Here is a 27100-nt window from a genome sequence, read left to right on the forward strand (position 1 = left end):
TTATGTCCAACCATTCTTAGCAAGAGCTTCTTTTTTTTCTGATAAAACTACTGTATTTGAAGCCACAGGATGAACTGGTCAAAAGTGACATTCAAGTCTTACGTAGCAATTTTCTCAAAAGAAAAGGGGTTTTAAATTGTAATCAAAACCAGTCAAGTGATTCCAATATTGAGCTCCCATTAGATGTTCCTGAGAAATCTAAGTTATCCCTTTGCAGAGAATACCATTGTCCACTTACTTCTAAGACCAGCACTTAGATGTGTCAAGCAAACATTCACTCTCCCATGTCAATGAAATGTGAATTTTATGTATTTTATATTTCTGATATTTTCAATATGATAATTAAAATGTTCTACCACCTCTGAGTAGTTTTAGAAATACTGCCCCAAATTTCTCCAAAACATAAGGAGCTTTAACTCTCTTGATTTAAATCACCCTCCTCTCAATCTCCTGCATAAAATAGCACTACCAGCTTGGAACCACATGGATTTAACAAGGACAAGAAAGTTGGCAGACCAACATTCAACTAGTCTTTGTTCTCTCTCCCCACCCCCGCCTGTTGAGAACCACTGAATTAGAACTACTAGGGGCTAAAATGCTTTGTGATCATATCAATAATAATAATCATTCTGTAATCAGAGTAGTAGCCCATTTACTCTAAACAGTTGATAATTACAAGACAGTTTATAACGTATCCTTTACAGACTCTATAATACAGAGTGCTGTGTGATCCTTTGCATTTCTGGAACATGCATTAATTAATAAACAAAGATGGTTAAAAAAACTTGACCACAAATAATCTTGAATACCTAGGTGGTTCTAGTCTTCAGGATTAACTTCCTAAATAGTTCCTTGAATCATCCTCAATTTGCATTTAAAATAATCTACTCTGAACCACAATCCCAAATAACTAATCAAGATCTATCAAACACCGATTACGGTCAAATACCGATCACTGAAGGAGACTCAGAGTAATCATAACAACAACAGTGGACATTTAAGGAAACTGGGGCACAAGGTCGCGCTTGTTCAAGCGATGACGGTAGACCACAATCGTGGCTCTTAAGTGCTAGTCCCAACTGACCTCACAGAATGAAATAAATAAGTAAACCTCCTGCATTCAAGGAACTCCTGAGTTTGCCGGCACATAATATTAACAACCTCCAACAGAACATTCCACACATTTTTAGTGGATTCTCTAAGAAAGATCTTACAACCTTTCTTTCAAGACCATGGAAGATTTTATTTTATCCTTAAAACTGAAATGCCTTTTTCAAAAGACAAGTCTGTGGCTGGTGCTACATAAAATGTCATTAGTTACTTCAGCATGTGGTTTTCTTATCTTTCTTACTGAGAAACTTCTTAATGTGTAAGAGTGCGCTCAAATAGTACACACAGACTGACAAGGGATAGTCTTGCCTGGCCATCTCCACACTGACTGTCACTAACACCCCACTTCTTCTCAGGTTACTGAGACTCCTACTGGGAAGGAGGGTTCCCCACCTGTCTCAGGACCTAGAACTGGACCTTCAGGTCTGGCTCCCCACCTTATCTATCAGGGTCATCTGAAGAGTCTCTTTAAAAAAGCAGACACCCACCCACCCATACTTTTGAACATCACAATAAGACCTTGGAATGTCCATTTTGATAAGCGAGGTAGACTGTGCACTCTGAAATTTGGACTAGAGACTTAAGACTAAAAACTCTATCATCAGTGTTTCCAGCATATGAAAGGCAACACCTTTTAACAAAAAGCTGCCTTAATCTATAAAATGATCTGCTGAAGCAGCACCATTCTGGTGCTTTCAGAGAGAACCGTGTTAATTATTACCCATATCATGAGCAGCTTTCAGGGCTAACTCCCTAGAAATGTTTCTGGTAAAACAAACAGTCCAAAAATGTATGTCATTATCATTTAATCAAGAGTTCTACACAGTAAATACATGAATAGCAAAGAAAATAACAGAAAGAGGCCAAATTTTTTTTCTCTATTTGGTAAAAAAATAATTCTAGAATTTAAAGAAAAATTTTAGAAAGATTAATTAATGCCCTGCAATCCTCCTTAGTGATAAACAGAGAATCCTTTACCAGAAGATTTCTTTAAAACCACCTAATTCGTTTTGGCTTTATTAATAATTAAACCTTCTATTTGATCCTCACCACTCTTTGAGGCAAACAAGTATAATCCCCATTCAACAAAAACGGAAATTGGCACTCACACACATTAAATCACTTGCTCAAGGTGACAGGTCCAGCCACAGGCAGTATGTACTTAATCATTATTAAACTTATTTTTAAATCATACAAGATTTCCTCTGCTTTTAAAAAAGTCTATAAATTTTTATCAGAAAGTTCTTCTAAACATCTAACTAAAATCCCATCAGATATAATTTAGGAACCATATCTTTTGTGGATCTAAAGAACTGCTGCTCATCATATCTCATATTGAATCACTTCATGTATCTCGGAAACAATAAATCCTCCTTCCCCTCTTCTTTTAAAGGAAAGGACAGCAACACTTCAACTTATCCTGTGACAGACGATGGTTGCCGAAGATGACCACATTTCTCATCCCACATGCTCTTCTTCTAATTCAACTTTTAACATACCTCCTGGGCTTCCCTGGTGGCGCAGTGGTTGAGAATCCTCCTGCCAATGCAGGGGACACGGGTTCGGGCCCTGGTCCGGGAAGATCCCACATGCCGTAGAACAACTAAGCCCGTGCGCCACAACTACTGAGCCTGCACTCTAGAGCCCACGAGCCACATCTACTGAAGCCTGCGTGCCTAGAGCCCGTGCTCGGCAACGAAAGAAGCCACCGCAGTGAGAAGCCCGCACACCGCAACAAAGAGTAGCTCCAGCTCACCACAACTAGAGAAAGCCTGCATGCAGCAACGAAGATCCAACACAGTCAAAAATAAATTAAAAAAAAAAAAATCCTCCCAAGGAGAGCTGGGATCTGGGGAGGCTTGTGACTAAAGCCTAAGTGACTCTACGTGAATTCTGAGGTTAAGTCATCAGAGGAGATACAGCTTCCTTGGAACTCACTCTTTGAACCCCAGCCGCCATGCTGTTAGGAAGCCCAAGCAGATGCAAAGAGGCCGTAAGTAGGTGTTCTAGCCTATAACTTAGCTGAGGTCCCAGCTAACAGCCTACATCAAACACCAGGCATGTAAGTGAGCAAGCCTTCAACTGATTCCAGTGCTGAGCCATTGACTCAGTCCTGGATCTGAGTCTTCCAAGCTGAGACACAGGACACCACGCAGTAGATAAACTCTGTCCATCATGCCTTTCCCCAACTTGATCACAACATTTGTGAGCAGAATGCCACCAAGTTTCGGCTGGTATACTATGCAGCAACAGTAAACAAAACTCTCTAATTCAGAACACAAGCAAGAAATGAAAAGGAGACAAAGAATAAGAAAGTTTTTTTCTGAAGGCTCAAAATAAATATCCCCAGTTCTGTGCTCTGAAGATTACTCACTTTACTGATAAGAGTCTGTCAGATTCTCACACAGATCTTACTAAAAGTGCATGTAAAATAAGAGGAATTAGAAACATACTATATAATATTTTCTATCTTCAACCTAAGCACGTCTCTCTTTAGAATGCCTTTTCTCCTCTCTGATGAAATCTCCATGAGCCCTTGAGGCTCAAATCAAACAGTACAGCAGCTTTCCTCATCTCACAAAATGTGAACTGTTTGCTTCTATAAAATGTCTGTCCAGCCCTTCTAATACAATTTTCTATTCTAAAGCATATATTGTACTGTAATTACTTGTCCACATGTCTCTTTCCTTCCCTAAACTGTGAGACCTTAGAGGATAGGGCCTATTTCTTTTTTAACCTTTGTGTTCCCAACTCCAAACCCACGGCAGGTAAAGTGCAGAAAATCAGTAAAGAGAAAATGGACTGTTATTTAAATTTAAAAAAAAAATTTTAAACATACACACAGATACACAAAAAGTAACATCCAGTGAACAGACAGAAAAAGGCAAGTCTAGTAGTTAAGCTAGAGCTTGGTAGTGAGGGGTCTATGGTTTACAGTGATTTAGTGGCGAGACAAACAGATCATTATCTTAAATGATCTCATGGACACTGAGTGAATTTTAGCCCAAGTCAGTTTAGTAAATAAGGAAATACTATGCATTTTTAAAGTATCTTCTCCTAAATGACTAATGTTAAATTTTGAGGTGCTCAAAGGAATAAAAACCAGAACCAGAAAAATTAGATACACGAGACCTCATGTGCTGAATGTTTTGTACAGCCACTCTTTTACAGTAATACGACTTTCCTTGTATTATTTTTGCCCACTCCCACCCCTTACCCCGGCCACCTATCCTTAATGTCCGTTTGGTTACATTTCAGAACTCCGAAGTACTTTCCTCCCAGTTGACCCAAACTGCTACCGTATCTGTTTGGGACGTAGCACAGAGCCACTGAGAAACAACCACAATACTGTCTGTCCAACCCTCTCCAACAGGCCAATGTTTTTTTTCCTTTTGTTTGTAATTTAGTTTGGTTTATTTTAATAAGCTCTTCAAGCACCTTCTACAAGCTTGAGCAAAGACATTCATGAATTTATTTCTTTTAAACCACACTAATGTATTATTTACCTTTTTTATTACTTTAAGTACAGTTGACTTACGTTTCCACCACCAACACTGGTTTAAAAAAAAAAGCAGTACAATACTCATAAAATGACAAGAACAAGGAGGATATCCCTTAGTACGTCTGTAAGACATTTCAGAAAAGTTTTGCAAACAACCAAAAATCAGAAAACGGGATTTCTGAGTCATTTAAATTCCAGTCCCCTCAAAACTGCCCTGATTTGTTAATTAAAAAGGCCTACGTACAGTCCCACTTTTCTTCCCATTGTTGACATCTCTCATGTGTCTCCTAAGCTGCCACACTCCAAAAACCCCTGGAAACTACTGCCTCCATAATGTTACTCCAAAGAAGTATTTGATATAAAAGATTTCTATTTAGCCAAGGGTGCTATGAAATGAATGTCTCGATCTCAGCCCCCCTCCTGTTCCTAAAACAGAAATCTACTACTTCCTAGGAGGAAAAAAGTCCTCAAACTCTCTGACTGTAAGTGTTCTCATAGGCGGGCATTACCTCTGTGCTTGCACCTCTCACGGCGTTACTTTTATGAATCTCCTTGTGATGCGTTTGTAGAAAGCATGTCTAGGCCCCAACTTACAGAGACTTCGGAAGGGGCAATGCCAAGGAAACAGCCTAAGATGCTACTATCTCAAGCAGTAGGTTCTCAACGGTTATGCTCTTCTTTAGCCCCAAATCCATTAACATATTTAACAATTTAATTTCTTAGCACTTCTGGAGAAACTGAAGTCTAAAAACTGAAAAGGCTGGTTGCACAACAATGTGAATGCACTTAACATTACTGAACTGTATACTTAAAAATGGGTAAGATGGTAAATTTTATATGAATTTTATCACAATTAAAATTTTTAATTAAAAAAAATAAACACTTTTTAAAAAGCCAACATCTAAAGAACCACAAAACCAACCAACAAGAACTAGGGGAATTACTTAGTATTAACAGAGACTACAGAACCAAAGGCAACGGAGGAGCTTGATCAGATCCTGGTTTGAAACCCACAGCTGTTAACAGTTTGGAGGTAACAGGGAAAATTGAAAGAAGACAGTTGATACTTGATGATATGTTTTCTTAGGTTTAAAACAAAGTTTTATTAGGTTTAATAGTTGTATTGTATGCTATTACCTAAGTAATGCCTTTATTTTACAGCGACGTGCTTTATGAATAAAGGGTCATCTGTACCTTACTTCCAAATAGTTCACGCCACACACACACATACATACACACACACACACACACACACACACACACACACACACACACAGCGGGGAAAGAGGGAGAAAGAAAAAGCACACACAACACTGAAATAGCTGTTATTTAACCACTTGTTCTACCACGTTATGGAAGTATCACAGGAGCTAAGAAAAAGAGAGACATATGACACTGCCCATCCCAAAGCCCCGCCCTGCCTTTCCACTGGGGTTGTATACCGTTTCTACTACTTAATATATAATTGGTTGATGAAAGAATCTGAACAGATGACAGACAGATCACGTTCTGACTTATTCTGCAAATAAAATGACCCCACAAAGTAAAAAAATTACTGTTTAAATAGAGATTTGGGAAGAAAGTTGAGAATACTTTTCCAGGTCTTGTCACAAGTATATATTAATGTGTGGCCTGTAGGGGCTTCGTTCTTTTGATAGTTGTAGAATTTCATTACTTACCTATTGAGACATCAACCCGTCAAGTGATGCTTTCATTCTCTTTTTGATCACTTCTTCAATGGAAGTATTTAAGTGCCGACCCTACACTTTGCATTTGGTTTTGTTTTATTACCCTTCCAGAACTACTGAATTTCCCCAAGGTTTTCTTTACCTTTTTTCTCCTCTTTCCACTATAAGCTGAGATTATTAATCCCTCTTCCCATTACAGTGTCAAAATATTCTGCAGGGGAAAAGTTAATAAGTCTAGGTGCAGAAAATGTTCAGTTTTACTGAGGCAACAACACCAAAAATGTAAGTCTTTATTGTTTCTGATTCAAAGGTTAAGTGGACTTCCTTCTTGTTCTACAGAAAATTTTTTTGTAAAATCTGTAATCAATGTAATAAGCAACTGACTAATAATCTCTGGATATTGTTGGATTCCATCTCTCTTTTTGTTTTGATTGTACACTTTGCTGTTAACTGAGATCAATAATATAAACCCCCAGCAAACTGAGTTTTATATCAAAGAACTGCTTCTTAAATTTTAGACTAACTCATTAGTTTTCTCTAGGCAAATCAAAGAGCATGAGCTTGCGTGGTCAACACATGTTCACAGCAGGCCAGGAAGAACAAACTGACAGGTACAAAGGCTCATGCAAAGAGTAGAAATGGGGGAAACGGCTTTGTGGCAGACCCATCTAGTAAGCGTCTGGGAATGTCATTCTGTAGTGAGTGGGGGGACTTTTATTATTATAAAAGGGATATTTTGGAAAGATCAGTCTATTGACTTACAGTACAGAAGGAGAATTGAAGTCAGCCCAAACTACGGTTTAAAAAGGAAAGACTTTAAGCTGCTCTGTATACTATTTGGGAGGAGAGGGAAAATGAATGAAAAAATACATATATGTGGCCTTCCCTGGTGGCACAGTGGTTAAGAATCCGCCTGCCAATGCAGGAGACACGGGTTCGAGCCCTGGTCCAGGAAGATCCCACACGCCGCGGAGCAACTAACCCCATGCGCCACAACTACTGAGCCTGTGCTCTAGAGCCCGCAAGCCACAACTACTGAGCCCACGTGCCACAGCTACTGAATCCCGAGTGCCTACAGCCCGTGCTCCGCAACAAGAGAAGCCACCACAGTGAGAAGCCCGCGCACCTCAATGAAGACCCAATGCAGCCAAAGATAAATAAATAAAACAAATTTATTTAAAAAAATACATATATGTGTATACATATACACACACAGAGACATATAGACTCCATCCTTACTATTTCCCCCAATTTTAGCAAACCCATAAGAAAACAGGTACCATTCCCTGTTGTACCTGTATCATTCAGACAATAAGCCAGTGCATATAATCATTTTAAGCACATTTATAGAACACAACAGAAATTTTAATGCCAGATTTGTCAGAGCATTTTACTTGATGGTTTTTCTCCTTGATGTTAAACTCTAAACAATGTGTATCAAAACTTGTAATGTGTTTTACTAACATGTTATGGCCCTCCGTTTATTCATTTAAACCTTCCCCAAAAAGTCTGTGTAAGTTGCCTATTCCACTTAAAGTAACAAGTACTGTAAGTTGACTACTTGGTTTGATCAAGCTGATAAACTAATATAATAGTCCATCCTTAAAAATCTTTCAAGCTGCAAGGGCATGTATTTGCTACTCTGGATTTACTCTATATATACCTTCATTAATTTACAGATTTCAAGCAAGACTACTCTTCTGCATTGATATTTTCCATCTGCGTGGTCCTAACCTCTTTAGCCTGGACTCAATGCAGCAACTCCTCTATGGGCCGCCCCCAGATTCTTTCTGAATGCCTTTCCTTTTCTTTTTCCTCATTATACACTCAATCCCTTTCTCCAAGAGAGTAAACATCTATGAACCGTTGAGGCAAGCCCAGAAAACCTGGGATGAGGCTGCTAGAGACACCTGAACCTCACTGGGAAATTTCTTGAGTAGGGAATGAAGAGGGCCTCCATAACGAGGAAACCCCTCTCTATCCCTTGGTGCAAAGGCACTGGCTTCCCTCACTCATCTGAGGGCCAGGCCAGGTGAAGGCAAGGAGCTCAGCCTCTGAAAATCACAAGCCCCAGAAGGCCTTCCCTTGTCCTACCTGCCACTGGGTGGAGTAGTCCCCTCACTTCTCACCTGAAAAGGGGAAGAGAATCCCTCATTTGCTCAGTCTGGTAATACAGAGCACTGGGGTGGAAGGGCTGCGGGGCTCCGTGGTGCCTGAAGGGAGCGGGCCATCAGCACCACCGACCTGGTCCAGAATTAAGGATGCAGCTCATCAGGAGACTCTACACGTGGGAGCCGGCCAGCTCCTGGTGCGAGAGCAGGATGCAGACAACTACCATGAAGGAGAGCTTCTGGGGCCTCAATGTCCTGGGACCAGCTCCACCTACCACAGGCTCTCCCTTCTCTCCCCACCACAGGGTCCGGGCCTGCCTCCAGTAAGCATGAGAAGAGGCAGGGAGCAGCCGAGGCCCTCTCCTCCAGGGGTCCCAGCTGGCCCCACGGCCTGCATTGCACACAGGGCCAGGCCATATGTGCCCAGTGCAGCTCCATCCTGCCCCAGCCTTCACTCACCTCGAGCCAGCAAATCTGGGCTTCCCTCGGTCTCCTGACTCTCTTTTCTCCTGAATGCTTTTTCTCAAAGTGAGATATTTACTATCACGATGAGGTCATCAATGATTAAGAGAATGCTGTTGTTACGATGTGAGTGCCCTTTACCCAGAGAAGGCAAACGCTCCAGTTTTGTTTTCTAACGTCCTTCAATGTCCAGGCATTCTGTTGACTTTTGTCGCTGTCAGTTGTCACTGTCAATATGTTCAGGACACAGTGAATATCATGTCATTTTCTTGTGTTATACTTAACAGCTTAAAGCCTTTAATTTATTAAAATTCTTAACTGTACACACCTCTTGTTTAAAATACAAGGTAGTACGGCATAAATAGATCTTTATATAACTTCCAGTCCCGTCACTAGATTTTACTTATACTTACTATCTGTTTATTTAGAAAAGACTCTGGTGGTACTAGAATACAATAAAATGACATTTATTAATGCAATAAATATTTCTATACCACACTTTTACAGAAAAATCTTAAGGAATCAAGATATTCATACATCTTACTTAAAACAGCAATAAGAACACTACACAAGTCTCAAAACAGAAATACAGAAATTGAAAACACAATACACTACCAGAAACTCCAAAGAGGTGGGCATTCCTAAGGCTTTAGGAATTGGTTAAAATTTCACCCATCTTAAATCACCTTAATATTTCCACCTTATAACCATTTTGACCACTTAAATCTAATGAACACTTTCAAGACATCTAACATGATAGAGTCTGTAACAATATCCTTAAACACGGAAGAAAGAGAATACAGCAAAGCTAGGGAACGTAATCCTCAATACTATTAGACAACAGAGGCTCAGTACCCCCGGTCGGCTGGACCACAACCTTGTGCAGCAACTAACTTCGAACAACAAATCAGCCAGTTACTGCGCCAGCCTGTTATGTGATCTGTCCTCAACCTAACGGCTTCCTCAACAAACAGCCAGCTTCTTCACCAAGTGCTGTGAGCAGAGCAAATCTGTTAGATAAAGAGGGAAACTGCAGATCATGATCAGACTCGAAATACTTAACGAAAAACTAATGATAGCAACACACTCCCCATAATCTTGATTGTGTTCCTTCCCTGCCACCCATCTTCCATCTTCAACTTTGGGGGGCGGGAAACAACCCAGCAACAACAACCGAGAAAGCCAGGGAAGAAGGATAAATGGAGGCAGAGAAAAGTCTACAAAGATTTATACCCAACTGAGGCAGTCCAAAGTTGTGCTATTATTTATCACTCCATCCTCACTTCGAAGGCCCGGTCTCCGAGCACAGCACACCAGACCCGATGTCCACAACAGGCCGCAGGCACAAGGTGGCAGGTACAGGACGCAGAATCGCCTCCAGGACCCGCAGGCCCCCACTGCCCAGCTCCCTAACTACCACAACCAGCTTCTGTAATGTCAAGAAATGCTGTTATGTTAAATTGGTAGAAATTCATACCCTTCTGACATTGAGATTTTTTTAGTCAGGAACTTCCATATCCCCTATTTAGGAATCAAAAATACCTGTGAAAGAATTCACCACCTATGTTCCAACAATAACCAGAGGTGATTACCTAACAAACATATTTATGAAAAAAAATCTATTTTTAAATATATGTATACAAGCACATTAAAAATGTATGTTTAGGGGCTTCCCTGGTGGCGCAGTGGTTGAGAGTCCGCCTGCCGATGCAGGGGACACGAGTTCGTGCCCCAGTCTGGGAAGATCCCACATGCCGCAGAGCGGCTAGGTCCGTGAGCCATGGCTGCGAAGCCTGCGTGTCCGGAGCCTGTGCTTCGCAACGGAAGAGGCCACAACAGTAAGAGGCCCACGTACCGCAAAAAAAAAAAAAAAAAAAAATGTATGTTTAAAAATATGTTTTCCAAGTAACTAAATTTTCCATTTAGTTTGACTCTAGAAATGACTCAAGTAAAGCTATAGGTTCCTCTAAAATATGCAATTCAATGTTCAATTTACATTTTGACAATAACTGAAAAGCTTTTCATTATTAAGCATATTAACAAGAGAATTAGAAATGTTAAGCTAAATTAATATTAAATATTCCTACAAATGCTACTGTACCACCGAAGGTAAGGAAAGTCACTTCATCTTTGATTCCTGAGCTGATTTTATAAGTGGGAGCCATCTGCCAGAAAAGACCATCCTCATTAGATGGGTGCTTCCAGGGACAGAAATCAGGCAGCAACAACAGCAGCTCCCAGAACCCCCTCACACCCCGCAAGCCTTGGAAGATGTGGGGTCACATTTCCTGTGGACCCACTAAATGAATAATAGAAAATACCATGCCTTATATTTTCATCTCTGACAACAGGGCTTCAGACCCGGCAGCTGGAACACTAAAAGCAGTGCATTGCTGATCCCCACACGTGCACAGGTGAAAGAGTTCCCTGAAAGCTCTCCCCACTCGCTGCAAACAATTGAGCAGACAGAAGAATTCCACAAATAGCAGAGCAGAAGTCAGATGACTGAATATATTACCAGCCTCCTTTGGGGACTACAATATCTCAACACTGAGTCACCCATGCTACACGGGTTGCAAAAAACCCTGCAAAACATACATCACACAATTACCACCTAACGGTTAAACGTGCTAGAATTAAACATACATTAAAGGAACAAGAAGCCGAATGTCTATACCAGTGCTTCATTGGTCCTAAACCTCTATCTAGAGGGCTGTCTCCATCTCTTTTCTACCTCTCACCCACAATGGAGTTTTCTCAAGCTTATTTTCTGAGCTTCTGATTGTGAGAAACAATAGGCAACTTGAATGTGCTTTTTCAAAATACACTCCTACCCCTTTTTCCTTTCCCTTTCCCTAGTGGAGAATGATGGATCTGTGTTATCTCCGCAAAGCACTGGATGGGATACATCCACATGAGGCTGCGAGGAAGTGCGGCCGACCGACCATCTAACAAGAACACAAGTTAAGAGGGCAGGGCTAAGGGGCAACGTTGGCCTGGATGCAAATTACTCTCCAGCACTCGGGCTGTGTGACCTTTGGCAAGTTATGTGACAGCTCTGCGCCCCCACTTCCTGAACTGTGAAAGAGGAATGACAACAAGAGCGCCTCCCTCACTGTCTTACAGTGAGAACCAGACAGGAGTATATAGCAAGGGCACCTTATTAGCAGGGCCCCAGGTTTTGAGTGGGCACTCAGTAAAGGTTACCTGTTTTGACTTCATCCATTACCATTCTTACTTTTTGAAAATTAAAAGACAAGAAAGAATCCTGCAATTTAGGAACTGTTAAATTCTGGGCCGATGACTAAAAAATCTGGAGACTGCTTACAGATCTTAAGATAAGTATCAACTGTCCAGGTACAGGCTTGCCCTGAGGCAAGGGTTTGGGAGACACAGGCGTACAGAATTTGCAGGACTGGATCTATTCAAACCTATTCATCCTTTTTACAAACCAAACAACCAGACTGAGAGCCTTCTAACGACCTGCAAACATATGTTTTATCAGATTCCAACCAGGAAGACGTTCTCAGACTCACCATTCCCTCTGATAGTTATGATTTGTTTCCCCACCCATTGGTCAAGGTTAATTTTTTCCCTGAAGTTTTGCTCAGAGGCACAACTTAATCCCCTTTGGTCTTCATCTCCTCCTGGAAAATGAAGGTAACCTCTACTTCACAGGATTGTGGCAAGAAGGAAGGAATGGAGCACACCTCAAAAAGCCCCTAATAGGCTGTTGGCACTCAGTGACAGCTGCTCTTATCATTTCAGTTGTTCTATTGCTGCTCTCCCAATACAGACATTTTAGTCAAGAGCCAGAATGAGTTACGTCTAGAAAAACTGACAACCACAGCAGAATACCTGTGAAAGGCTGTGCAAGGGAGTTTTCCACCCTTTAGAAACCTACAGTGGTAAGGCCCAGGGTACGTTAGCCTTAAAGGCAGCAACAAGGCACAGACAATCCACAGAAATCAGAGGTCACTGACTGCCTGTCACCTTCATCCAACTATACGTTGCCACCTGGACCACACATAACATGATTTCAGGGGAAATAAAAACAAAACTAATGATAAATATTCATACCTTCATTAAACGAAATCTATTTAATAATAAGCTAATCAGTCAAGGGAACATTTAACAACCTTTTTGTTATAAACATTACAATCCTATTTTCAGGGGGGAAAAAAACCCAAATCAAAGCAGAATTATCTAGCTTATGTAATTAAAATTAACACATTAAAATAAAAGATCTTTAGTATGAAAGCAAACTGAAAATTAAGGTGAACACATCCCTTTCCACCCTTCCCCCACCAAAACAAATCATCACCCACTGTGTGTTCCCCCTTTAATCACAAGTTTGCAATGGATGGTTTATACTATAAAAGGAAACTGCCAAAGCTGAGACACTCAAAACTCAACAAATAACTGAACAAACAAATGAAACAACGGTTAAATGAGGCAAGGATGCAAAAACAGGATCTAAAAAGCCCAAAATGAGAGTTAACCTGGCCATGAGGAACTCCATCAGGAACTCTTAACAGTTCACAATTGGCTGCCTAAAAAAACATAAATTCTGACAGGATTAACATGCTAACTTCAATTCTCCATGCACCTACCAACTGACACCCAAAGTAAAAACTGTTCTTTCTTTCAGATCCTTTAAGTATTAATAACTATTTAATTACTGCTAATAATGTCTACCTATAAGTAGCTCTCATCTCTTACTTTCTTAAAATTAAGATTCTATGTCCAAAAGCCTCAAAAGCAGGTAAGTCAAACACTGCCATAGGTTCCCTGCTTATTTAATTCTTCTCTAGAAATTTCCAACTAGAGAAACAACTGAAAAGTGTCCTAGAGTCAATGTTTCCACAATTGCATTATATCATCATAGCCACTGGAAGCCAGAAATGTGGTCACTGATGAACATTTCATAGGATAAACACATAAAATCTTTACCCTAACAGCCAAGAGTATTATGATTTAACTGCAGACCATGTAGTCGTTTAATTTCAGATACCTTCATAGCACACCTTTAAGATTTCCACTTTTTCATAATCACCCTCGCCTCAGTTTTGTAACAGCTAGGAAAACTACATACGTTTCTAAAATATCCACAAAAGTCACATTCTCACCTCTGTTTCAAAATTAGTGTCTAGAATCAATAAAGTATGTGTTTTCTTTATACTGTCTGAATTGAGGGCCTGTGACACTAAAACCATATTGTACGGCTTTTCCAGACATTACTTTCAACAGACTTTAAAGAGTAATATGACATAATATTCTTTCTACAGTTAACAATTCATAAACCCTTCTACAAGCCTGTAAAAAACAAAAAAGGAAATAAACACAAATGCCAAAAGCTTTTTTGTTTAGAAAACAAGGCATAGAGGTAAAATTAGCCTGCAATACGAAAGTGTATAAAAAAACTGAGTAAGGGGGGGGTTGTTCTGTTTCCCTTAGTTTTCGTTATTAGTATGTAAACATAGTCTGATTATTTCATAGGGGGAGAGATCCTGATTCGCTGCTCATTTTATGATTTACTGCAATAAAAGACCAACACCTTAAAGCAACTGACTTATTTTCTCCCTCCTATTCTCTTAATTTAAAATTGATAGAGCATGTAATAACATAAATTGCCAAACAAAACTATAAACACAAAACATTGAAAAGCTAACAATTTCTTAAATAGCCGTTTTGCTATAAAAATAGTGAAGCATTAATTATGCATTTAAATAATTTCAATCATGACATAATAATGGTCAAAATATCAAATAAGGACACACTGTGCATTTCAGAAAACTAATCTTCTAGAAAAATTGTTTAAAGAGCCCCCCTTTGTTTTGGTACCCAACATCCTAATGACTGCTTAAAAGCATCCCTTTTAAACTCAATTCAATACAAACAATTTTTCCTAAGAAATCCAAGCTGTCAACTTATGGGTCACATTTCAACCTGATGTGATTTGAAACAGCTAAGGTACTGAATCCTTAAATATAGGGTGTGTAACGAAAGCACTGTTCATAGGTCCTTGCTTCTGAGGCTTCCAAAGCTTTAATAAGATACAACTAAAGATAAAGCCAACCAAGGAGCACTGCCCCTTTATGCGCTCACACAGCAGCCCAAGTTCCCCTCTGATCTTCACATTTTAGGTTTCTAGTAAAACGCACCTCTAACACTGAGCAAAGGTCATGTAAATTATATTTAACCAATGAAGGGTTAAAATCAGAGCTAAACTATCTAAAAAATATTAAATTCATAATTGGTAAGCTCTTTTCTAACCTCTGCTTCAGTATCCTGACATCTAAAACTCCTCTGTTAAGACTGAAATTCCCTGGAGGAAGAAGGCTCAGATCCAGTCTGAGAGCACACAATGGAATCACAGCTGACGATGCACATCTTTTTCTAGATGTCTCCATATGCTTGAGAGGTTTTTTTTCCCCCTAGCAGGCATTAGGGGACTTGCTACTCACTGCCACCAAGAATCTGAGAACATTCTCAAGGATTATTGTAGAGAAGGAGTAAAATAATGTGTTGCTCTTGAGCATACAAAAGACACATGTTAGAGTGGCCTTCAGTAGCTAAATTAACTAATGACGGGGCGGTTTTGAATGTTGTCAAATTTTGAACGTTGTTTAATTTATAGTACTCCCTACTTCTAGCAGCTAAATGTTTATCTTCACAGTTTTTACTATTTTATCACTAAAATAACACCTCAAGGGCTAGAGCAAAATGCAATTAATTTTTGTCTATATGGACACTTACAATTATACTGGATGGGAATTCATGGTAAATACTGTTCCCTAAAACTATAGACCCCTCAATTCTTTCTTAGTAACCCAGTATTATTAAAAGCTCAAGAAACCAGTATACATAAGTATCATGCACATAAAATGCCTCAAAAAAACAAAACAAATCCCTCCCAAGATTAAATTCAGGGGATACTCATCACAAAATGAACAGATGTATTCTCACGCTAATATTATTCATTCTTTGAACTCCCAAAGATTCTACAAATTCCAGTTGGAAAAAGGAGCCTTGCTGCTGTCAATGTGCACTAACCTCCCCAACAAAGAACAGGAGCACGCACAAACACACGCACACGCGCGCGCGCGCACACACACACACACACACACACACACACACACACACACATCGCAGCAGCAGCTGCTGTCTTTTTAAAACACTGCTATTCCTGCAGAGCAACCTGTGATCTTTACAGAGAACCGAAGACCTATCCTCCCTATTCTGAAAAGTCAAGAGTTGAGGAAGTCACTAGACTGTAGCCAACAAACAGTGTAAAATAACCAAAGATGTCTCCTAACCTTGCAAAAACCAAAAAAGTACCCACACACTGTACCATTCAGTTGTGTTTAAGCAAACTAAAATAATTTATTTTGAAGAATCTTTTGTGTGGGAGTAATCTGACAAACTACATTTTACTCTCTTTCTGTAGACAAATATTCTTTGACCAGCTTGTTCCTTAAATACCAACGCTTTAGGTTTCAAACAGTGATGCTTTGGTTCCTAACTTCATTTTGTTTACTTAAGAAAGAGCAAAAAAACAGAAAACATAAAATGCATACCATAAACCACAACTTTTTTTTTAAATGTCATCCCAAACACCGAACTTCCAAGTGTACTTTGGAAACTGGCGCTCTAGTTAATCAGGGAACCAGTAAAGCCATTACAAACAATGATGCTTTACACTCCCAATAATCAACTGACGTGAGTTTTTCCCGATGCCTTCGTTTTCAGAGAACCCTTTCAAATTTCATTGTCCCCACGCTGGAGTAGCTGAGTGAAACTGAGATAGAGATAAACAGATAACTCCTATGATCCTCAGCACGTAAACCGAGCGCTGAGGTCCAGAACGCGATCACTACAATATATGCCATTTTAGAAACGGGCCTCGGACAGTTACTGCCACATCTTAAGTGCCTTTTAGACTTCGTCGTGCCTAAGACAACGTCTCTGGTGGTACCAGAGATACACAATATCTCGTGCAAACTACGTTGCCTCCCCCGGTCAGAGCCCCCGTAAGTGACGCTACCCCACAGATCTAGGAGCCGGTGACCAGGGATGTGCAAGAGTGGAGAGCTCTTGGCGTCTCCATGACTCCCCCGCCCCGCGCGCAACTCCTCTCTAACTGGTCCGGAAGAAGCCCCGCCCCCTCCCTTCCTCCAGCCCCCGCGATTGGCTTATCGACACCCGGCAGGTCAGTTCCCTGCCTTCGATTGGCTCACTGTCCCATCACTCACACGCAGCGAGATTCGGGTCGGTGGGAGGGGAAGGCGTTGGAGGAGGTGGAGTGGGAGTGGGATTAGAGGACGAGGTGGCGGAGGAGGGCGTTCAGGCTCGGTCCCCGGTTTAGGAAAGTTTCCCCTACCAGTGACAGACCCGGACGGCGCTAGGCCCGGTCCACCTCCGGGCCGGTGCAGGGCGCTCGGATCCCCGATTCCCGCCCCTCGGTCCCGCAGGCCCCGGAAACCACTAGGGGGAGGGGGAAGAGGGAGGGACCAGTTAACCAGGGACCGACCCACCCCCGATCTCGGAAGAGGCGCCTCCGGGACTCCCCGGAGGGGCGGGGGGCGGGGGGCGGGGAGCTCCTGCGCGCAGCGAAGACCCTGACCCCCTCCCCCAGCAGCCCCCGGAGGCCCGAGAAAGAAGTGTCCCCGGGCCCGGGGCGTGACCGTCGCGAGCCGGCCGGGAGGGCCCCTCCCGCTTCCCGCCTGGGGGCCCTGAGGGCCTGTCCCTTCAGGGGCGGGGAGATGGGGGAGAGAAAAGGGGGCGCTGGCGAGCCAACCCGGAACCTCCCGGACCGCCTCCCGCCCCCAGCCCCGGCCCCTGCGCGCCTCCTGCACACACGCCCGCACCCAGAAAGTTAAGTCAGGGGCGAGCCGGGCTCGGCGCCGCCGCGGTCCGGCCCCCGGCTCCCCGCCCCCACCGCGGCCCGGCCTGCTCGGCCCGAGCGCGCCGCCCGCCCCGCCCGCCCCAGCTCCTTCCCGTCCGCCCGCGGCGCCCGGCGCCCCTCGCCCCCAACCCCCGGCGCTGACACGGGCCCGGCCCGGCTGCCGGGCCGCGGATCCCCTCCTCCCGGCGTCTCACCCAGCTGGCCGCCCCTGACACGGCGCTTCACCTTCACACACCCCCGAGCACTTCCCAAGTCCTGCCTCTCCTCGCCCGGCTCCCACCCTGCGCAGCAGTCGCTCCGCGTTTCCATGAAAGAATGCACCTTCGGCTTCACCTTTCCGTCCCTGCCTCGCGTCCCCCGAGGGCGCAGAAGACGCGCTCCTCGCCGACCCGCACCGGGCAGGGCGGCGGGCGTCTCGCTCCTCGGGCGGGGGCCGCGCCCGCGCCCCCGGCCTCCCCGCCGCGCCTCGGCTCTCACCTCTCGCCGGCGCCGCGGGCTGCAGCCTCCGCCCGCCTCGCGCTCCGGGACTCGTCTCCCGAGCTCTGGCAAAGCGCTGGAGCGCCTCCTTTCTCTCCCAGGGACTCCGCGTCTCCCTGCCGCTTCCCGCCCTCCCCACCCCCCCAAGCCCCAACTCCCCAGCCTCGCGGCGCCTCCGGGATGCAACTCGCGTTTTCCGCGCACCGGGGCAGCGGCCGCCGCACACAAAACAGCCCTCTCGGCGGCGCGCGGCTCTGCCCGGCTCGGCGCAGGAAGGGCAGACGCGGCCGGGGGTGGGGACGCGGCGCCCCCCGCCCGCCGCCCGCCTCCCGCCCGCCCTCGCGGCCCCCAGGGAAGGCGCGGTTACCGGCTCGGGTCGGTCACGCCGTCAGGTGCCGGCTGCCGTCGGCGCTGACCTTCGCCGCCGAAGCTGTGGCTGAGGCTGCGGCCGCCATGTTCCCGTGTTAATAACTGCTGCCTGGTTGTTTATTTCAATGGAGATCCTCCCCCAACTCCCTCCTCCTCCTCCTCCTCCTCCGCGTCTCCGCACTTGCCGAGAGAGACACAGACCGCGCAGAGCTCGCGATTAGGGGAGGGGGCTCGGAAGCCAGGCAGTCCCTCCCCCCTCCTCCCTGGCCGTGGCCGCAGCCAAGTCCTGTCACTGGGGAAAGGACGGAGCGGAAACTTGCGTCCCGCGCCCCCGGGGAGGGGGCAAAGGTGGACGGAGGGTTCTCCGGGGAGCAGACCCTGGCCGCGGGGTCCGCAGCATCTCCGTCGGCGGAGTCCTCTAAGAAGGCGACCTGGGGAGAGGTGAAGAGTGAGGAGAGAAAGGAGAGGGGACAAAATGGGTGACTGTGGTAGAGGGAGGGTGACCTATGGGTGACTGGAAGTGAAGGGAGAGTAAACAGATGACTCCATGGGAGGGCAAAGGGCAGTGCCAAAAAGAACGAGTGGATGGGACAGGCCGGGGCTGCAGAGTGGAGGCAGTGGGATCTTGGGGCTGCAGACGGCGGGGCAGATGCCCCCGCACGAAGATCGGAGAGAGCCCAGTGCCAGGTTCGCCCCGGGAGGAACCTCCTGCCCGCACTCCGCCCGGGCCCCTCGGCCAGCAGCCTGCACCCCTAGGGCGCACCTCGCACGCCCGCGTCTGCTGCTGCGCCCTGGAGGCGCCCGTCGTCCATCAATTCAACCTCGGCCCCTAAGACGATAGGCTTCTCCAGTTGCAGCCGCATCTGAAGAGGGGATGGAGTGGCGCGACCGTGCGAGGCGAGCTTAAAAGGGTGCCACCCAGCAATTGCATGATAAAGCAAAAGGACACAGAGTGTAATAAAGCCTGACCTGGTTGAGCATTCTTGTCACGACATGAGTCACAAAAGTTTTTTAGTGGAAAGTCCACTTTCTAGACAGAAAGTGATGTTGGGGGATGCAGGAGAGTTGCACTGAAAATCAGAAGAGAAGCCTCATAAAGGTTACTTGGATCAGTTTTATGCTTTGGAAAAGCAAGTTCTTCACAACCCAGATACATTTCGTCCGAAGAAATCAGCAACATTTGTCCAACAAATTTCCCTATTTTTGGTCTTAAAATGAGAAAGGTCACTTGCCATAGACAATAAAAGTGTTTACTGAACACTTACTATGTGTCTGGCACTGTGCTAAGTGATTTATACATTTTGATTATTAAGCCTTACAAAGTAATTACCATTTTTAGCCTTCACAAAAAAATGAAGCTTAAAGAAGTAAAGTAATTTGCCTAGGGTCATACAGCTGGGAAGCTGGAGAAGATTTGAGCCCAGTTCTGGCAGACTCCAGAGCCCACACTTTTAATGGTGTCTTCAACATCAAGTTTGTGGGAGTAACACCAATTTTCTTTCGGGAAAGAAAAAAAAAACGTGTGTATGCGTGACTATGGATAGAAAATGTCTGGAAGGCTATAACAAATTGTTAGCACTGGGGAGTATGCGTGGGTGTGTAATGGAGTAGTACTTCCACTTTTATTTCGTACACTATAGTGTTTAAAATGTTTGCACTCACCATGTATTAATTTAATAAATTTTTGTAGATTATTTTAATTACATGGCATAACAGAATAAGGTTTCCTGAAAACCCGAAGCTCTCCAAAAAACTGGGGAAGAAATGGGAAATGGAGGGTTTTTTAATGACCTGTTTTCTTCCCCAAATCCTCATCCATAGTATTCCTACAATGAGGTAGTAGTCGCCTGAGGTCTGTCACATTGCTGGACTCCAATTTCCTTTCCTGTCATCACCCCCAACTCTGAGTTGTGATAAAGAAAAGACTCTCCTTCTGGCTTTCTACTCCTCTTTTGGCAGAAGTCCAGAGTTCATCAATACTCTGCAACAGTAGATTTCACACCTTCAAAAACCACCCATGATATCTGTGCAAATTAATGACTCCCATTGCATTTCCATGTTACTCAATAAAACTTACTCAAGATACATGACTGTGTCTATAGAAATAAAACAAACAAAAAAATCTGACAGCTTAGCATAATGAGTTGCCTCCAGCTGCTAATCGGTTGCCTCAGGCCTTGAGGAATCCTATAACTTCTGCTCTCTTCTACAGCCTCTGGTCTCCCTCAACACTTCATGTTGTAGTTATAACAATATTCTGTCTTGCACTGGAGTTGTTTATATATTGTCTTTCTCTTTCACTAGATCGTAAGCTATTCAGGACCCGGAACCATGTCTTGTTCTTGTTTTTACATGCTATAGCTCCTAACAAGATCTCATATAATGTTTGCTGTTTATGTGAATCTGTAAAATGTAAACAACAGTATCCAATCGGTCTTCATGTCCGTTTCCCCAACTCACCCTCCAATACCTTGCTCTTAAAACGTATTTATAAAAAATGTTTTCAGTATTTTGAAGGAATTTAGATTTCTGTAAGACCTCAGAATAATTGTTTAGGAAAACCAGCTGTAAGTATTGGTGAATTATCATGTGACAATGTAACATGAAAAGGAAGAAAAGTAAGTAAGTTGGCTTAATTATTCAGTCAAAGAAAAAATAAACAAAAGCAAAGATATAGGAACTGGATATATTACCAACAGAGAACAACCCAATAAGGAAAAAATGTGGGTGCAAATCGTAAAGGGGAAGGAAATTATTGAAATTTAGTAGAAGCAGAAACAACACACCATGGATGGATGAGGCAAGTAGACAAAAACCAAAAAGAAATGTCAGCCAAATCACAAATGCAACTTAAAGTAGTAAAGAAAATAATTTATATAGTTAATAACACACCTAAGAAAATCAGGACAATGTGAATACTATAGGACAAGAAATTCTATTTTGTCTGCCTTCTCTTCCTCATTCAACTTCAAGTTACTTTCTTCATATATAAACTATATAAAAATGGAAGATTCAATATGTTTTTTTATTATTACTACTAGCATGCTTCATGATATAATGAGAGGTAACACAGTGTGGTAAGAAGAGCTAGAAAAGATAGGCAAACATATGAACTGCGCTTTGCTACTTAATATGTGACTAAATATCTGTTTGCTCATCCGTATAATTGTTGCAAGACTCAAACAAAATGGTATAAATAAATGTGCTTTGTTAACTCTTAAGTTCTTTATACTAATGGAATATTATTATGTTGATTAGATCCACGCATAGCACAGTTATCTCTATTTCGGTGTTCAAGTTACAAAAACAAAAAAAATTATCGTTCATTCTATTAAAAATGTAATCACTGGATGGGGGGAATCAGTTAAGACATTTCTTTGACAATTTGATTATTGAAAAAAACAACTGTTTGACCAAATGCTTCATTCTTATTGTCTGCTCTCTCCAAATCCCTTAAATATTATAGCTACCATAAATGTGTCTGATACAGGTCAAGCGTACTACATATATTTTTATTTCTAATCAAAGTAGGCATTATATGTATTATTATTCTCATTTTACATATGAAAAAAATGAGGTTCAGAGAAGTTAATTTATGCAAGATCATAGAGCTGCCTTTGCAGCATGGCTAACAGATTGTGCTAAAATTCTTTTCTTCATCACTGAAAATCTCTACTACTCTAAGCAACACATTGTCTTCATCCTTATTTCCTTAGGACCTATAACAACTCCTAGAACACAATGCAAGCTCAATAAATGATTGTGAAATGAATAAATCAATGAATGAGGGGTTCCATTCAAACCACACTACACACTGTCACAAGATTAATATTCCCACTTGTATTTCTTTCCCACTTGAAAACTCTTAATAATCCTTAATTGCCTACAGAATGCAATTCAAATCCTTTACCTTATATTCAAGACCATCTTCAGTAGGACCCTAACTGCTTTTTCTAGCAGTAACAGCAACAAAATACTTAATACACCCTCACTCATTCCAGGGTGTCCTGGAAACAAACTGACATGAATTTCAATCTTGGCTCTTACTAACTGTGTGAACTTCAGCAAGTTATTTAGCCTCTCTGCAAATTCTATCCTGTGCAACAAGGTAAGAAAATGAAAAGGAAAGAAGTAAAACCATCTTTATTCATTGATGATGTGAGTGTATACATAAAAAATTCAAAAGAGCCTATAAACTATTAAAATGAATGTAAGATACAAGGTCAACAGTCAGAAATTGTATTTCTATATACTAGGAAGAAACAACTGGAAAATGACATTTTTTAAAATAAAAACATCAAATACTTAGGAATATATTTAACCAAATTACTATTGGCATTTTTTTTAATGGAATAAAAGAGAAGTTCCTGGGCTTCCCTCGTGGCGCAGTGGTTAAGAATCTGCCTGCCAATGCAGGGGACACAGGTTCGAGTCCTGGTCTGGGAAGATACCACATGCTGTGGAGCAACTAAGCCCGCACACCACAACTACTGAGCCTGCGCTCTAGAGCCCGCAAGCCACAACTACTGAGCCCGTGTGCCACAACTACTGAGCCTGCGCGCCTAGAGTCCGTGCTCCACAACAAGAGAAGCCATGGCAATGAGAGGCCCACACACTGCAACGAAGAGTAGCCCCTACTCGCCGCAACTAGAGAAAGCCTGCGCGCAGCAACGAAGACCCAATGCAGCCAAAAAAAATAAAATAAATAATAAATAAATTTAAAAAACAAAGTTTATAAAAAAAAAGAGAAGTTCCTCAATAAAATGAACTGTACGCACAAAAAGCCTATAACAAATGTCATACTCAATGGTGAACCATTTACACCTGCTCCTAGAGATTGGGAAAGAGAATTGGAAATAGAATGTCCACCGTTACCATCTGCATTCAATATTGTACAGTAGATTCTAGTCAATGCGATGAAACAAAAAATGATATAACTATCACTAAGGAAGAAATAAAACTGTCATTATTTGCAGATGGCATGAACGTTTATGTAGAAAATCCAAAAGAAGCAACAAATGATTAGAATTAAATTTTAGAAGATCTCTGGAATGGAAGGTTAATATACAAAATACAGTTGTATTTTTATATATTAGAAACAGAAAATGAAAACTTGAAATGTAAATTGAAAAGCTTTTTGGCAAAATCCATTAAAGCTGAGCATTTCTGCTTTATGACCCAATAATTCCACCCCTAAGTATATACCCAATAGAATTCATTGACTGAAGAACGAATAAATTACAGTGTTTTTGCTCAATGGAATACTATATTGAAATTTAAATGAACACACTATAGCTCCATGCAATAAAGTGGATAAATCATATAAAAATAATCTTGAGTAAAAGGAGCTGGATGTAAAAGAATACTACTGTATAATGTCATTACATAAGATGGAAGATGGATAAGACTAATCTATAGTGATAGATACCAGGACAGTCGTTACCTTTTTTGGAGTAGGTGGTGCCTGGGAGAGCACATGAGGGAGATTTGGAGATGTTGAGAATATCCTATTCCTAATCTGAGTGGAGGTTACTTGGACGTGTTCATATCATGAAACATTGTGTGCACAGCTCATTCAAGGTATAAACATGACCTGTGTACCTACCTATATATATTAGACTTCAATTAAAAAGGTGTTATTGTTGTATGCATTTACTGATGGTTCCCTAACTCAACTGCTAGTGCCTTAAAGACAGGGACCATATTTTAGATTTCTTAATATCCCACACAGATTTTAGCACTTCAACTTCCTAAAATGTTACTTTACTTAGCATAAGTAGGTACAGGCGCCAATAAAGTTTATTTAGTTTTAGTAAAAGTATAAATAATAGTAAAACAACATGTATATATACACATATATATACAAATATAATCAATTTAAAAAGTGTTGACAGGGGACTTGGTGGTCCAGCAGTTAAGAATCCGCCTTCCAATGCAGGGGACGCGGGTTTGATCCCTGGTCAGGGAACTAAGGTCGCATATGCTGCGGGGCAACTAAGCCCACTTGCTGCCACCACTGAGCCTGCGTGCTCTGGAGCCCAAGGGCCACAACTAGAGAGAAGCCCGCATGCCACAACGAATGGCTCGCGCGCTGCAACTAAAACCCGACACAGCCAAATAAATAAATAATTTTTTTTAATTAATGTGTTTATAAAAAAAAAGTATTGACATGTTTCTACAATTCTCCTTTCTCTTATGTTTACCTTGACTAACTCGAAAATAAAGATGTCTATTAAAAATAGAAACTAATAAAAATTAAACGTACTCTAATAAGAGTCGGTCAGCTGTTGATCTCATCTCACTTAACATAAAGGTTCATGCAGGTAGGCTGAGAGGAGTCTTAGAATAAGAAGTAGGTTCTAGATCAGAATCTAAGCCCATAAACAGCGTGACTTAAGCACTTGGTTAGTTGGTTTGGTTGGTGGCATCTTTGTATTGTGGCGAAATATATATAACCTAAAAGTTGCCATTTTAACCTTCTTTTTTTTGCTGTACGCGGGCCTCTCACTGTTGTGGCCTCTCCCGTTGCGGAGCACGGGCTCCGGACGCGCAGGCCCAGCGGCCATGGCTCACGGGCCCAGCCGCTCCGCTGATCTTCCCGGACCAGGGCACGAACCCGTGTCCCCTGCATCGGCAGGCGGACTTTCAACCACTGTGCCACCAGGGAAACCCATTTTGACCATTTTTAAGTGTACAATTCGGTGGCATTAAGTACATGCACATTGCTGTGCAACCACTATCCATCTCCAGAATGTTCTCATGAAAGTGTTCTGGACGTGTTATCAAGGACTCAGTTTCCTACTTGAGGACTTTTTAAGATCCCATGCAGTTTGGAAATACTGTATCAGGGAGCTAAAGCTCACTCAGAGGAAAAAAGATGCCTTTGGTTAAAATGCAAGATTTTTATAAAATCCTGGGTATGAAGGGGAATGACTGTGTTCAATTTTAGCTAGGACAGAAAAAATATCTTCGTGAAAAAGAGTGCATCTGAATAACAGCTCTTCTTCCTTAGGAGAACCATCTTCTTGCTTCTTTTGAAATAGGCTTCTATAAATGTGGACCACTTGACAAATAGTCCTACTCACCACAGAGCCCTCATTCTAACATTTCTTGGGCTTTAAAATATAAAACTCTGTTTTTATTCAAAACATTTACAGGGTCAGTGTTATATTTTAATTAGTCTATTATTTATGAATGTCAGTTTTTGACATCCTTGATGAAATGCCTAGGTTCCTGGCTTGTTTTATTTTGTTTTTAGGTTTTCCCCAAGATGATTATGACGTTTCAGACACACAACTACCTGAAAGATTGCAGTTGTTCTCTTGCCTCATCCTCTTAACCCTTTTAGATGATTAATGTCCTAGTTCTTACACTGAGTGGCAGGCATGTGGATATTTATTGTTCTTTATATCTGTCATACATGTTAGAAATATTATTTTGTGTATAGTCAGTATTTAATAAAAACAAAAAAATTCCTTCTATGATATAAATTTTACTTAAGCACATTCTTTTGTTACAAAATAAGAAAAGCTCGTACTTAGATCCTGTATTTCTTTTAGACTAAGTTTTAAAATAAACTACCAATACTGGATACTTTCTAATGCACTCAATCCCTGATTTATACATGGCCAACGAACCACCTAAGACTGGCATGGTTTTTACTTGACTGGAACTCTCTTCTCTTTTTGCCTCTGCCTAGAGGTTTTCCAACTCATGTTTCCTCCTCCCTCTCTCTACTATGAGCTGCATAGACAGCTTTTTCTTTCCCCTGCGTACTAGTGGTTTCATTTACAACATCACCATTTCCTCGTATCTGAGCCCTCTGCCTCTCAAGAGTTTTGCTGTTTGTTTGAACCCCTGCTGCCATCCCTAAGATAAAACACCAAACACAGTTGAGTTTGAAGACTCTTCTGCACTGTAACCACATAACCCCAAGGTTCACCATTTGAATCTAGACACGCTTAACAGAGTCCCTTTCCAAATGCAGCAGATTAAGTTCTAGTTTTCCACAGAAACACACACATGATGGTTATGTTCTGTTACTACTATGGTGCTATTCTGGATTTCACAGGTTTTATCAGGGCAGCTCTGAGAATCTAAACCCCTTGCAAAACCTTGTTTCCATAGAAAAATATGTTCTGCCTCACAACCAATCAGTGAACAACTAAACTTTTGAAATAAATCCATGAGGACTGCCTGTACTTTTCATCTGAGACTTCAAAGCCTTTCACAAAAACATCATTTTAAAAAAAAAAGCCATTTTGCCATAGCTAATAGTTATTAAAGGACTTATGTTCACAACTAAGAAGTGTGTGCTAACAACCCTTGGACACGAAATGCTGGAGATAATGTACAAATTATTACCGGGGGTACTGGATATGCTTCTTTCCATTTATTAATTCAACACAAAGTTACTGAGTTCCGATTCTGTGCAAAGCATTATTCTCAGTACTGGAGACCAAGTACTGAACAA

The 27100-nt window shown here is 42.1% G+C and overlaps 1 protein-coding gene across 2 annotated transcripts in view; it reads right to left on the minus strand.

The window, feature by feature from the left end:
* Positions 1-19480, minus strand: part of NCOA2 (nuclear receptor coactivator 2) — a 273589-nt gene extending 254109 nt beyond the window's left edge. The window contains exons 1-2 of one of the 2 annotated variants that reach the window (XM_060128302.1): positions 19391-19480; positions 18626-19058 (exon numbers count right to left, since the gene is read on the minus strand). The gene's annotated coding sequence lies outside the window, so the exon portion shown is untranslated. Of the gene's footprint in view, positions 1-18625; positions 19107-19390 lie in introns of those variants that run through there. The other variant, XM_060128301.1, reaches the window with a different exon arrangement.
* Positions 19481-27100: the final 7620 nt, after the last annotated feature.

The sequence above is a fragment of the Lagenorhynchus albirostris genome, chromosome 17, assembly GCF_949774975.1.
Source record: "Lagenorhynchus albirostris chromosome 17, mLagAlb1.1, whole genome shotgun sequence".
NCBI lineage: Eukaryota > Metazoa > Chordata > Mammalia > Artiodactyla > Delphinidae > Lagenorhynchus > Lagenorhynchus albirostris.